Here is a 15,018-nt window from a genome sequence, read left to right on the forward strand (position 1 = left end):
TTTTTTTTGTAAAAATAAATAGTGTAATGTGAAGCTGACATGTAATTAGTAGATAACATGTAGCATTGTAAAATGTAGAGTTGACATGTGATAGTATTTAACTAAAAGTTAATATGTAGGATTATTATCATGTATTTTATATAATGTATAGATGTATTTTATATATAATGTATATAGATAGATAGATATAATAGATAGATTTACTTTTATCATATTAGAAATTCACTTAATTCCCCATCGTAATAAATTTAAACATTAAAACTCGTTCATCTGTTTATATATACGTATGTTACAATTACAATATTTCCACATTGAATAATAAACGTTTGTTTCCGACTTAGGGATGTCATTTCAATGGATGTACGATTATCAGACATCCATCCGATCCGATCCATTTAAATGAATATGAATGATGTAAATGGATGATAAATTGATATGAATATGGATATGGTTGATGTGAAAAATTAGTTGATTGAGTATGTATGACAATTTATCATCCATGGATATACCCATTTACCACCCGAAATACATATATACATATAAATATAAACACATTGACTTAAATATATGCATTTATAGTAGGAAGATTTTAAAAGGACCGGTTATAGCCCAACAAGCACCAAACATATAAGCCATGAGCTCCCAAATTACTCTAAAACCAATCGGTAGTAGAGAGAGACACTCATGAGCTTATATGTTGATCTTGACAATTATCTCCAACCAATGTGGGATTGGGTTTGCACCCAACAATCCTCCCCTCAAACCGAAGACCACATCACCAGGTCTCCCCTTCAACAATATTAATCAGGAAGATCTTTTGATATAAGGCACACACAATGATCCATTACCGTTGGCGAACTGGGGCGATTAATCCACATCATAATTTTAGGCTAACCCGCTCTGATACCACTAAAAGGAACGGTTATAACCCAACAAGCACCAAACTTATAAGCCATGAGCTCCCAAATTACTCTAAAATCAATTGGTAGTAGAGAGAGACACTCATGAGCTTATATGTTGATCTTGACAATTATCCCAACCAATGTGGAATTGGGTTTACACCCAACAGATTTGTAAAAAAACTTAACATCCAACGAATAACCGATAACCCGCTTAATCTAACGGATATGGATATGGATGGATGAGTTATATTTAAGTGGATACAGATACTGATATGGATATGAATTTTAATAATTAAATCGATATGAATTTGAATATAAGCGCACCCGATTAATATCCGATCCATTGCCATCACTAGTCGGACTATGTGTTCGATTTCTATATATATGTCGTCGTTTAAGCCTTTTTTTATATCATTCACCAACAAATTACTCCGTATTTAGGACCACAATGAACCCTCCCACATATCTTACTGTATCTTCCTCTTTTTATTCATGTTTCCTTTGGTTTCTCTTTGTTTCATCACTTTTTACCCACAGTTTTTGCATTCAAAACTCGAATCCCGTACGATGTATATCCATCGAAAGAGTAGCACTTCTTAATCTCAAGAACAATCTAATCGACCAAACCGATCGTCTAGCTTCTTGGACAGGCAAAGAATGTTGTAGTTGGTCTGGTGTAGTTTGTGACAACTTCACCGGTCACATACACGAAATTCACCTACGTGGGCCCGACGAAGAACTAGAAGAAGCATCGAAGGAAATGTTAGGAGGTATTATAAGTCCCTCTTTGATCAATTTAACACAACTCAAGCACCTAGACTTAAGTTTCAATGATTTCGGATTAATCCCAATCCCACCATTCATCGGCTCGTTTCTTGATTTGAATTATCTTAACCTCTCGAAGTCGAAATTCAGTGGGGAAATCCCACATCAACTTGGAATTCTATCAACATTACGCATTCTAGATCTTCATGATGGCGATTTTGATTTCAGTGATCTTTCGTCGAAAAGTCTTAGTTGGCTACGTAATCTTGAATCGTTGCAATACTTGAATATGGGTAGTATCGATCTTTCAACCGCTTCTGATTGGTTTCAGGTGATCGGCAACTTTCCTTCATTGTTAGAACTACATCTTCCTTTATGTCGTTTAACTCAAATTCCTAGTAATCCAACTATTGTCAATTTTAGTACTTCTCTTGTAGTCCTAGATCTTTCAAATAACCTGTTTGACAGTTTGTTGCCTACGTGGATTTTTAGCCTACATAATTTAATTTCATTAGATCTTACTGGTTGTTCGATTCAAGGTCTACAGCCCGGTACTCATGGTGGTTTCGATAATATGACTTCGGGTGTGTTTGGCGGGTAGCTTATTGGAGCTTATGAAAGCTTATGAGAGCTTGAGCTTATGATTTTAATAAGTTCTAAGTCATAAGCTTCGTTTTGTAGACAAAAAAAGTAGAGCTTATGAAAATCATAAGCTCTGAAAAAATAAGCTACTTGTAGTAGCTTATGAAAAAAAGTAGAGCTTATGAACTGAAAATAAGCTCCAGCTAGTTTACCAAACATTTGTAAAAAATAATAAGCTCCAGCTACCAGCTTCAAAAATAAGCTCTAGTTTCAGCTCCTGCTCATAAGTTTCAGCTCCAGCTATAAGCTCCAGCTCCAGCTACTTTCGTCCAAACATACCCTTCACTTAATTCTCTTAGTGTGCGTAGTAACACTTTTATGAATTCCGTGTCGTTACTTAATGACTTTTCAAGTTAAGTAATCTTCGTTTACTTGATGTTAGTAACTGTGACCTTTCAACTCCAATTATTCGTAACCTACAAAACTTGTCGTTTATTGTTCATCTCGATGTATCAGACAATCAAATTGCTGAACATACGCCTAAATCATTAAGTAATCTGTGCAACTTGATTTATCTTGATATGCAATCTAACAACTAGGGGTCTTCATCGGTTCGGTTTTCGGTTTGTTCGGTTTATTCGGTTCGCTGTATTCAGTTTTGAAATTTTTTTGGGCAAAACCGAAAATCGAAACGAAAACCGAATTCAAAGTTAAAACCGAACCGAACCGAAAACCGAATTTGGATTCGGTTCGATTTTCGATTAAAACCGAATATAATGAAAAAATGAGAACGATGGTAGTTTAATTGTGGTATTACTGATGTCTTAGTTATTTATATCCTAAAACAATGATGTACTATCAAATTATAAAGAATTTGATGATTTATTAATATTTACAGCTTAATTACAACGTTTACTGCTTCTGTTATTAAGAAAAAGAACATAATAATCTGAGTAACATAATTATAATGTGAGCTACCAAATCGGCTTATAGGTGAGAACATATTTTATTGATTAGATCCAATAAATTATAATGACATTAAAACATAAATATACAAATTAAATATTTAAAAATTTTGAATTCGGTTTTCGGTTAAACCGATTTCAAAATTTTCAAAACCGAACCGAAAACCGAATTCAAATTCGGTTTCGGTTTGACTCGATCCGAAAACCGTTTTTCAAATTCGGTTTGGTTTTTTTCCGGTTTGGTTTCGGTTTGGTTTTCGGGTTCCACGGTTTCAAACCAGATACTGACCACCCCTACTAACAACTTTTCCAGTGATGTGTCTGAGCTTCTAGAAGCTTTTTGTGAATGTGAGTCACCAAAACATGAATTGTTAGCGTTTCGTGGAAATTATTTGACTGGTCAACTACCCGAAAGTATAGGAAGATTGAAGAATCTTGGTAGCGTTGATATTGCTTATAATCAGTTAACCGGGACAATTCCAGATTCTATTAGTAGTTTATCACTCTTGAAAACACTTCAGTTAAATCGAAATTAACTAACGGGATCCATTACCGTTACGATTGGTGACCTGTCATCGTTAGATTTCTTGGATCTATCGTATAACAAAATAAACGGAAGTCTTCCTGAGAGTATCGGATGACTCGGGAAACTAACATTTTTAACGATTCATCACAATTCGTTAACCGGTTTTGTGACTGAAAGCCACTTCACCAATCTAACATCCTTAAAAACTTTATGGATTGGGGACAACAAGTTAGTGTTCAATTTAAGTCTTAGAAACTGGATTGTGCCTTTTGATCTCCAAGTGTTGAGAATAGGTTCTTGCGGTTTAGGTCCTCGTTTTCCTTCATTTATTAAGTCGCTAACGAATCTAACAGAAATAGATTTATCCAACGTAAACATATCTGATTCCGGATTGGATCTGGATGACATTCTAATGTTACGTATTTCAACGTATCTTATAACAACATCATAGGAAATTTTGGAGATGTTAGTTTTCTCGCACCAATATCAGTAGTAGATTTAAGTAACAACAAATTACATGGTGTGTTACCTAGTAATTTCAATAAACCTGATATTGATTTTCTAGATCTTTCTTACAATAATCTTTCAGGATCTATAAATCAGTTCTTGTGTTTCGGCATTCAAGAATCGCGGCTATTAAGAGTTCTTAATCTAGCAAATAATAACATGTCAGGTGCTATCTCAGATTGCTGGAAAAATTGGGAATCTTTGGTAATTTTAAACCTAGAAAAAAACTGATTTTTCGGTAGTATCGCATCGTCATTAGGAAATATGTCTTCCCTGTTATCTATAAATATGCGCGATAATAAGCTATCCAGTAACATACCTGTGTCGTTAATGAATTCCAAAAGCTTGATAATCATTGAGCTTGCAGAAAATGAATTAACAGGAAGCATTTCAGATTCAATACGAAGAGATAATACAAGTTTAAAGCTTTTAAGCCTTCGTTCGAACAAATTAGAAGGTGAAATACCAGATGAAATTTGTCATCTTCGATCTATACAGATCTTGGATCTTGCTTATAATCATCTTTCTGGTAACCTACCAAAATGCTTCACAAATTTCACTGTTATTTCTGGTAGGGTAACTGTCACACCCCCAAATAGGGCCTGGGGTATTTGTGACTAATTATTTCAAATCACAGTTGTATAAACGAGAACGACTCTATATGAGATATTTTATTGAGTTTTGCAGCGGAAGATAAATAGATTACTTTGTATTTAAAGCGTTGAATGTTTTTAGATGAATTGGTAAGTAATGCATGAAGACTCCAAGCATGGCAAGAAATCATCATCAAAGCAGCAGATATACAGCAGAAGCAATATTTAAGTACCTGAGAATAAACATGCTTAAAAAGTCAACACGAGGTTGAGTGAGTTCATAGATTTATTATAAATCAATAGTTCAGTATAGTATTAGACCACAAGATTTAAGTTTAAAGTTGATTGATACCCATCATATCAATCTAAAGAGTTGCTGTAGTTTGTAATATCGCGACTAAACAGAATTTTACCCCGAGACACCTTGAACAGTCAGTGTCAGTTTGAATCATTATTATGTAACCAAAGACCAGAGGTCAAATGATTAGAGACGTTACTCTCAATAGCGCTATTCATAATAACTAAGTTTGCGTTCACCAAGAAATTAACGATATTATGGCAAGGATTTAGCATGACAAAGCACGTATTCAGCATAAAAGTTTGAGTACTTGTGTCTAACGTAAAACAGTTATAAAAGTTACGCATGTATTCTCAGCCCAAAAATATAGATAAAAAGGGAGCTATGAAAACTCACGATACGATAGTTTGTATGATATGCGTATGATAGCACTGAACAAGTACAGAGTTGTCCTCGGATTCACGAACCTATATCATTTGTATATATATTAACACATATACTCGTAATCGAATAAGTTTATATTATTAATGATATAGTTGTTATATTTAATAATTTATAGATTTCATTAACAACTTAATATATTTATTTTATATACCTTGTATAAATAATCAATGTTTAAAATATTAATATAGTTTTGTTATATATGTTAAATATATTTTTATATAACTTGGTAAAATAATACTGATAAATGATAAGTCGTATTATCTTTGTAATAATAAAAATAATATTAGTAATTATAATAATAATGATAACAGTTTTAATAAAAATGAAAAGTTTAATAATAATAATCAAAATTATAATTTTTGGTAACAATACTTAATAATGATAATCATATTAATAATAATAATAATAATGATAACATTAATAATAATACTTATAAATATAAAATGATACTAATACTTATAACAATGATAATTATAATAATTTGTATTGTTTTCAAAATAATAATAATAATTCTAATCATAATAATGGTAATAATATTTAAAATGATAATAATAATGATAGTTAATAATAATACTAATAATCTTAATGATATTAATAATAATACTTTTAATGTTGTTAGTAGTAATAATAATAATAATTGTGATAATAACAACAACAACAACAACAACAACAACAACAACAATAATAATAATAATAATAATAATAATAATAATAATAATAATAATAATAATAATAATAATAATAATAATAATAATTTTTTTTAAAAGAAAAGTACCTCAAATAAGCTTTTATAAAAAGATTTGCTCCGAACCGGGCTCGAACCCGCGACCTCCCGTTCACCAAACAAACACCCCAAACCGTTCCTCCATTCCTTTCGTTCTGATTAAATTCCTAAACTAATTATACTTAATCTGTTTTCTGTTTCACTTCATCTTCTTCAAACACAATTCGGCCAGAACAATAAACTTCATAATAGAGAGTATTTAGGATTTGATTTAGGTCTTAAAATGGAACATATAACAATTGAATGTGGGTGAATTGGATTAACAGAAAAATTAAACAGCAACAGCAGAAAAATAAAAAAAAATATACGCGTATGAGCTCAAACATTGATTGGGATTTTAAGGAAGTTTTAGACTTTGATTCCTTCATGAAAAAGGTGCTAAATCATTATTAGAAACTATAGGAATCCTTAATTTATTCTGAAACTTCAAAATAATTACGAATTGTGTGATGAACAAATTAGTTGACTTTTTATATACGAACTTTGACCTCAAAATTAGAACTCGAAAGATTGAATTGGGTTTTGAAACTTTCCAGATAGATTGAATATAAGATTCCTAACATGACTGGAATTTTAGATTTTGAAATTGAATTTGAATTCGAAATATGACCATTAAGATGAAGAACAGAGTCGACGGTTTTAAAAAAATATATATATTTCTGTTTTGATTTCCTTAATTGTAGTAATCTTCCATGGTATATAAATGATAATGATAATGCTAATCGAACGTGTAATGCAGTAGTCCTAAATACTTTGTTTAATGTTAATGGCCGACTGGATTTTAATCAAGAACAGAAAATAAAATAAAAAAAATAAAAAGTAATTTCACGATGGATAAAAAGCAGAGTCACGATTTAAAAAAAAAAAATATCAAACGCATTAGAGATCTTGACCTAATTTAGGTATATACCTTTTTCATTTAATTAATATACAAATTAACAATAATTATAAAAATAATTATATTAATAATAATAATAATTGTATTAATAATAATAAGTATAATAATAATAATACTTTTAATACAACAATAATTTAAATAACAAGAATAGTGATATTTGTTGATAATTATGTTAATAATAATAATATCATTAATAATAAATGATATTTTTATAATAATACTTATTTTAATAATGATAATGAATAAATAATAGAAATTATAATTTTATTATAAATTATAATATTGATATTAATAATGATAACAATAATACAAGTAATAATAATAATATTACAATTTAAATGTATCACATTACGTTATATATTGCAAGTAATAATATAACTAATAATGATATTGATATTAATATTAATATTTAATATTAATAATAAAAATAAAAGTAATAACAACAATATTACCTTGTATAAAATTTTACATTTCTAGTTATAACAATTAAGTCATGTTTATATATATATATATATATATATATATATATATATATATATATATATATATATATATATATATATATATATATATATATATATATATATAAAATTATTTGTTCGGGAATCGTCGGAATTTGTTTGAAGTTAAATGAAGTTATGTAAATATTTTGTTTAAATTTTATCGAAAATTTTTGGGTTGTCATAGTACCTACCCGTTAAAAGAAATTTCATCCCGAAATTTAGTTGTTGCCACTAGTCGGTGTTGTTTGTAAACATTGAGGATATTTTCGTTTTATTTGTTTTTCACGTTCCCAGTTATACTCTGAAAGGACCCGTTCATATACATTATAAACGATTCACAATAGTTTATTACATCGCGAGGTATTTGACCTCTATATGATACATTTTACAAACATTGCATTTGTTTTTAAAAGACAAACTTTCTTTTCATCTAAAGTTGACGGCATGCATACCATTTCATAATACATTCAACTATAATTGACTTAATAATAATCTTGATGAACTCAATGACTCAAATGCAACGTCTTTCGAAATATGCCATGAATGACTCCAAGTAATATCCTTAAAATGAGCTAATGCACAGCGGAAGATTTCTTTAATACCTGAGAATAAACATGCTTTAAAGTGTCAACCAAAAGGTTGGTGAGTTCATTAGTTTATCATAATCCATCAATTCCATAATTTTAATAGACCACAAGATTTCCTTTATTCAATAATCATACACTCGCAAGTGTTTAAAAATCATTCATATGGATTGAACACCTGGTAACCGACATTAACATCATGCATATAGAATATTCCCAAAACAGAAATTCATCTGTATAATATAAACTCGAAGTACTAAAGCATACCATTTTCCAGTATGGGAGAGTTAGGGCCCGTAGATCTACCTTTAGGATTCACGTCAATTAGGGTGTCTGTTCTCTAATTCTTAGGCTACCAAGCTAAAAGGGGTGATATTCGATTCGATAATCCAACCATAGAATGTAGTTTCGATTACTTGTATCTATTTCGTAAAACATTTATAAAAGTTGCGCATGTATTCTCAGTCCCAAAAATATATATTGCTGATAATGCTAAAAACGAACATATATTTCATAGCATTATTCCTCAAGAAAGACAAGCTTTTAGTTGCAATTGTTCTATTTACAAGTGATATTCGTTTAAATAATAAAAGGTGAAGACAAAAGACAGATTCGACGAATTGAAGACGCAAACGACCAAAAAGCTCAAAAGTACAAAAGACAATCAAAGAGGTTCCAATTATTGATAAGAAACGTCTCGAAATTACAAGAGTACAAGATTCAAAACGCAAAGTACAAAATATAAAATTGTACGCAAGGACGTTCGAAAATCCGGAACCGGGACCAGAGTCAACTCTCAACGCTCGACGCAACGGACTAAAAATTACAAGTCAACTATGCACATAAATATAATATAATATTTAAATAATTCTTATAATTATTTATATATTATAATAAATAATAAAAACCGTCGGCAAGAAAGACTCCAAACCAGAGTGAGATGTAATTGCAAACTCCGCAACTCGCGGAGTTTGAAGGCCAAAAAGGCCGCGAGTCGCGGAGCCCCAAGTTTCAAAAATCCCTATAAAAGCAACCGAATTCTGATCGCAAAAACCCATCTTTTTCTTCTCCTCATTCATACGTAAAATATATATATTTATAATTTATATTTTAATTTTAATTTTAATCCTAATAATAAGGGTATGTTAGCGAATGTTGTAAGGGTGTAAGTCGAAATTCTGTCCGTGTAACGCTACGCTATTTTTAATCATTGTAAGTTATGTTCAACCTTTTTATATTAATGTCTCGTAGCTAAGTTATTATTATGCTTATTTAAAACGAAGTAATCATGATGTTGGGCTAATTACTAAAATTGGGTAATTGGGCTTTGTACCATAATTTGGGTTTGGACAAAAGAACGACACTTGTGGAAATTAGACTATGAGCTATTAATGGGCTTTATATTTGTTTAACTAAATGATAGTTTGTTAATGTTAATATAAAGATTTACAATTGGGCGTCTCTATAAATTACCATATACACTCAATCGGACACGATGGGCGGGGTATTTATATGTACGAATAATCGTTCATTTAACCGGACACGGGAATGGATTAATAGCCACTAGAATAATTAAAACAGGGGTGAAATTATGTACAAAGGACACTTGGTATAATTGATAACAAAATATTAAAACCTTGGGTTACACTCAGTCGACAACCTGGTGTAATTATTAAACAAAGTATTAAAATCTTGTTACAGTTTAAATCCCCAATTAGTTGGAATATTTAACTTCGGGTATAAGAATAATTTGACGAGGACACTCGCACTTTATATTTATGACTGATGGACTGTTATGGACAAAAACCAGACGGACATATTAAATAATCCAGGACAAAGGACAATTAACCCATGGGCATAAAACTAAAATCAACACGTCAAACATCATGATTACGGAAGTTTAAATAAGCATAATTCTTTTATTTCATATTTAATTTCCTTTATTTTATATTTAATTGCACTTCTAATTATCGCACTTTTATTTATTGTTATTTAATTGCACTTTTAATTATCGTCCTTTTTAATTATCGCAAGTTTATTTTATCGCACTTTTATTATTCGCAATTTCATTATCGTTATTTACTTTACACTTAAAATTAAGTCTTGTATTTATTTATTATTTTACATTTGGTTTTAACTGCGACTAAAGTTTTAAAATCGACAAACCGGTCATTAAACGGTAAAAACCCCCCTTTATAATAATAATATTACTTATATATATGTTTGTATTTTTATAAAAGTAAACTAATATAGCGTTGAGCTTTGTTTAAAAAAGATTCCCTGTGGAACGAACCGGACTTACTAAAAACTACACTACTGTACGATTAGGTACACTGCCTATAAGTGTTGTAGCAAGGTTTAAGTATATCCATTCTATAAATAAATAAATATCTTGTGTAAAATTGTATCGTATTTAATAGTATTTCCTGCAAAAAATTAATAGTATTTTATACCCCTTAGCTTTGAACCAAGTATTTTTGGCGCCGCTGCCGGGGAACTTTCTAAACGCCGAAAGCGCAACGCTAATATATAAAAAAAAAAAAAAAAATTTTAGTTTACTTTTATTAAAATTCGTTTTTGTAAAAAAACGTTTTAAATATTCGAAAATATAAAAAGAAAAACAAAAATATAAATATTTTTAGGAGTTTGATAAATATTTAAGTTTTATAAAGTTTCTTTGTTTTTATTTTATAAAAACATAAGTTTTATTTAAGTATTTTGTTTTTATTTAAAAACATAAAAAAAATATATATATATATATATATATATATAATTCTAGTTTTAAGATTTTTATTTATAAAATTATAAAATATTTCTATTTAGATATAAGTTTTTATTATATAAATACTTTTATTAAAACAGAAAATTAAAAACAGAAATTAAAAAAAAATATAAATAAAGAAAAACGCGTCGAATTTAAAGTAAGCTGTCATCTGAATTTCTGAACCCCGCGACTCGCGGGGTTTGATGCTTTAAATACCGCGACTCGCGGAGGGGACCTGACACACGACAGAAGCCCTAATCCTGCATTTATTACGGAGTATTATTAATTATTATTAATTAAATTATATTAGGGTTAAATAATTAATTAATTTAGTAGTTAATTTAAGTTTTAATTAATTTGTATTATTTAGTTTAATTAGTTTAATTAAATTATAAAATTAGTAGTTTTAATAAATAAATAATATAAAAATAATATTTTTATAAAAATTGTACTTTTTACAACTTTTTGTATATTTTTATATTTTGTCCCTTTTTAATTGTTTTAGCGTAATATTTGTATTTTTAGCTCATATTTAGTTTTAAACTTAGATTTTGCCATAGTTATTTTTACTTCTAGATTTTTAGGCTTTGCCGTAGAATTCCTTAAGTGCTTTTTCTTTAGACTAAGATTTAGGTACTTTAGAATTTTGCGACGCCTTTTTAAGTTTTAGTTTCTTTTTAAGTTATTTCCATTTGGGATATAGTTTTTCCTATAAGCTTTAATATTTTTAGACACCTTTTACTATGTACCAATTATCATTCCAATTAGTAATTTCAATTTGCGATTATAATTTTAAGTTAGTTGTAGTAATAAGGTTAGGTTAGTCAAGTATTTTTAAGTTTTATAAGTTTCTTTTAGGTCTTCATCGTTTCGGATTGTTGACTTTAGGATTTAAACTTGGTTGCTTTTAGCATTGTACTTGGTAATGATACGCTAGAGGGTTGATATCTCGGTTCGAGATTGGTTGAGTTTCCCGATGTGAGGGATTGAGCATGGTTTTAGTGCTCGGATTGTGATTTGTTAAATCGCGTGTGACGATTTTGGTTGTTAGAGGTGATTCATTGGGAAGAGTTGCCTAGGAAAGTCGGATTGGGACGTATGTTTGAGGACCGTGGAGTGTGGTCCGTTTGGTTAAGTGACGAGGATCACGAGGACGTGATCGAGTTTAAGTGGGGGAGAGTTGTAAGACCCGAATATTTATCTTGTATACTTGTGTACTTATGACATTCGAGAACGGGCTTCGTTGAATATTGTTATGTAATTGGAAAGGGAAAAGAATCTGAAACTGGCTACTTGCGCGCCGCGCGGGTCTGGGGCGCGCCGCGCCAAATCGCGCAGACAGCCCTCTTCTTCTTTTTAATTGTTTTAAATGAAGGGCAATTGGGTAATTTCACTTGGGGCCGGATTTGTGAGCCATATTAGCTTGTTTGGATCAGTTTTGGATGATATTCACATCCATCCATCACTCCCAACTATCTAGAGAGAGATAGAGATTCTAGAGAGAGATTTGGGGTTCTGGAGAAGAAGGAGGCCGTTTGGATCAAAAGCTCGAGTTCTAAAGTTGTTCCTTTCGTTCCTAGCTACGTTGTGGTAGTATTGGTAAGCTCAAACTCCGAATTTCATCTATTTGATTTGATATTCAAGTTAGGGTTTGAGTTAGTTTGATGAAAAACCCTTTTAGATGATGAAATGGGTTTAGTGATGCTAGTAATTGGGTTTATTGTTAATTGTTGGTGGATTTTGGGTTGGTGAACTAATTGGCCATGTTTAGGACTTGAAATTGAGTTTAATTACTTAAGTTAGTGATTAAGGAAGTATTGAAACCCATTTAAGGTTAATTGGTTGACTAATTGTGACTTTGGGTCAAATTAGGGTTTGGTGGTGATTATGACCCATTTGGCGATTTAATGAGGTTTATAAACTTGAAATGGATTAAGTTGAAGTATAAAACCAAGTTAAATGTGTTTTGGTGTCAAAACTTGTAAATGGTGAGATTTTGACCTTATGGGTCAAAATTAGGGTTTAAGTGTCAAAATGGGTATGACACGTGTTTAACACTTGAGTTCGGGTTTAATTGGCGTATTAGGACCATTCTCACTTGTGTTAGTGATTATTGGTTAGTTTTGGGCACGGTTTGTGCTTGGAAGTGCATTTGGGTCAAATTTGCACTAAGTGTCGAATTGGGTTGATTTGTAAATCCACTCTAAGTGTATTGTTGTAATTGTGATAATGGAATAGGTATTTTCCATTGGCGAGTTGCGGTTTACTTGGAAGCATTCTTCAAGACTTCAAGGTGAGTGTTAATATCCTATGTGCATATGTATGTGTAGGATGGGTGCGGGTCGGGTGAAGTGGTTCTCGGTTATAGAGCTCACTTCACATATAGGTGGATTTGATAGACTTGCGTTTAGATCCAATTGGCACGGTTGTGCGTTTTGGTTGACCACCTTTGGCGAGGTACACGTTTTGTGTGTACACGTTCACACGTGGTTGTGATGTGGATGATATAACCCCAATGGCGAAGGGTTTTGAGTTGGAGAAGTGAATCGCGTGTAGTTCGGATTCACGATGACGCGTGTAGTTCGGTCATCTTATCAAATGAATCTCGTGTAGTTCGGATTCATGGTGACTCGTGTAGTTCGGTCATCTTATTGAGGTAGTAATCTCGTGTGGTTTCGGATTACTAAGGCTCGTGTAGTTCGGCCAACCTCAATGTTGTGAAGATAGTAATCTCGTGTGGTTTCGGATTACTAAGGCTCGTGTAGTTCGGCCAATCTTCATTGTGGTATTTGGTTCTCGGTATTGGGTTAAGGTGTTAACCTTGTTCGTTTATATTATTATATATTAATGTATTGTTGTGTTGTAGCTAACCCTCCGGGTGTAGCTATTTGGCGTTGTTCACATCGTCGTTGGTGAACTTATATTGTTGTTGTATCTTTAGCTCGTTGCTTAGAGATCGTACGGTATGCTTAGTGTAGTGCCTTATATGGATGCCTCGGTATGCGGTATTTGTTATTTTGTGGCGTGTCCATTTTATACATATATATGTATGTAGTATATTATCATTCACTAAGCGTTAGCTTACCCTCTCGTTGTTGACTCTTTTTATAGATTGCATGCGGATGGTGGCTCGGGTAAGCGCGAGGATTAGAGGACTTGCATAATTTGCGTAGAAGGCTTGCTTTTGGATTTATTAGGATTGGGTAGCGTATCCCCAATCGCCATGCTCGGCTTTGTTTTGTATTAAAAGTCTTATGGTCGAAAATTGTATTTTGATACTTAAAGGGTAATTTGGGTCGATGTGGGCCCCGCTTCGTAAACTAAATTTTATTAATGGAACGCGCTAGTTTTCATATATTGAACATGCGGTTAAAAGCGTTTTGTCTAAATACGTCGGGAACTAGTCAAACATTTTGGCATTTAAAGACTTTCCGGACAGTCAGGTTTGGCGCGCCGCGCGGCCTATATGGCGCGCCGCGCCAGGTGGCAGTTCAGCAAAAAAAAATTTTATTTTGTATTTTCACGTGGTTTGTTCGCGGGTTGGTTTGGGTTGTTACAAGTGGTATCAGAGCATGGTCTAAGGGATTTAGGTGACTTGAGATAGGTGCCTAGACTTAGACTTGTGTGTGCTTAAATTGTTGCGGGACTTGTAGGATTACGGGTCGAAATGGGTTTGGTTAGTGCCTTGGCTATAGGTTGACTAACGTTTATATTAGTAATGCGGATATTATTAATATGTTGTTGTGTTGTGATAATAATTCTCGCGTGTGTTTGTACCGCGTAGAATTTTGACTGTGTTTGTGTATATCATCGAGCGAGACGGTCGTTGTACTAACGAGTCGATGCGGCATGTGTGCGTAATAAGAACTTGCAAACCTTATTACGGGTGCAAATCGTGTCTAA

The 15,018-nt window shown here is 31.7% G+C and overlaps 1 pseudogene; it reads left to right on the forward strand.

The window, feature by feature from the left end:
- The first annotated feature begins 1,350 nt into the window (after positions 1-1,350).
- The window catches only part of LOC139840818 (receptor-like protein EIX2), an 83,984-nt pseudogene continuing 70,316 nt past the window's right edge, over positions 1,351-15,018 (forward strand).

This window comes from Rutidosis leptorrhynchoides, chromosome 4, assembly GCF_046630445.1.
Source record: "Rutidosis leptorrhynchoides isolate AG116_Rl617_1_P2 chromosome 4, CSIRO_AGI_Rlap_v1, whole genome shotgun sequence".
In the NCBI taxonomy this organism is placed as follows: Eukaryota; Viridiplantae; Streptophyta; class Magnoliopsida; order Asterales; family Asteraceae; genus Rutidosis; species Rutidosis leptorrhynchoides.